This window comes from Otolemur garnettii, unplaced genomic scaffold (assembly GCF_000181295.1).
Source record: "Otolemur garnettii isolate 467f Iridium unplaced genomic scaffold, OtoGar3 scaffold00099, whole genome shotgun sequence".
Taxonomy (NCBI): Eukaryota; Metazoa; Chordata; class Mammalia; order Primates; family Galagidae; genus Otolemur; species Otolemur garnettii.
In genome coordinates, this window is record NW_003852494.1 from 2,121,515 (window position 1) to 2,122,425 (window position 911).

Genomic DNA, 911 nt, shown 5'->3' on the forward strand with positions numbered 1-911 from the left:
GCTGGCACCTTAGCCACTTGAGCCACAGGCACTGAGCTAAAAGTGTGGCCTTAAACTCTTGTTCTGTGCAGACAAGGACAGACCCCATAGCAGCTTTATGGGCTGGAGAAAGGCACCTGGAGTCCTACATAACATGTACAAAATTTGCCCTACTTCCTGGGATGAGGTAGCACAGCAGGACCTTTGTGTGAAGCCCCTACTGTGCCCCAGAGAAGACCTGCTCATCTTTCACACATTTCCCTAAGATAGTCACCTCATTGCTTCTGTAGATACCAGGGATCTAGCTGGAATAATTTCTGGGTTGTAATCCTCTGGTCTTAGGGTCTCCTCCCTAAACTTGTCTGAATTTAATAATCACCAGCTTGGGGCTGGGCGTGGTGGCTCATGCCTGTAATCTCAGCACTTGAGAGGCCAAGGCAGGTGGATTGCTTAAGCTCACAGGTTCAAGACCAGCCTGAGCCAGAGTGAGACCTTATCTCTAAAAATAGCCGAGTGCCCTGGCAGGCACCTGTAGTTCCAGCTACTTGGGAGGCCTAGGCAAGAGAATCACTTAATCCCAGGAGTTTGAGGTTGCTATGAGCTATGACACCACGGTACTCTACCAAGAGTGACTCTGTCTCAAAAAAAAAAAAAAAGAATCACCAGTTTGGCAGGTGTGGTGGCTCACACCTGTAATCCTAGCAATTTGGGAGGCTGAGGTGGGTAGATTGCTTGAGTTCAGGAGTTTGAGACCAGCCTGAGCAAGAACGAGACCCTATCTCTACTAAAAATAGAAAAAAAGCTGGGAATTCTGGAAGGTGCCTATAGACCCAGCTACTTGGGAAGCTGAGGCAAGAGGATCTCTTGAGCCCAAGAGTTTGAGGTTGCTATGAGCTATGATGCCAGGGCACTCTACCCAGGGTGACAGAATA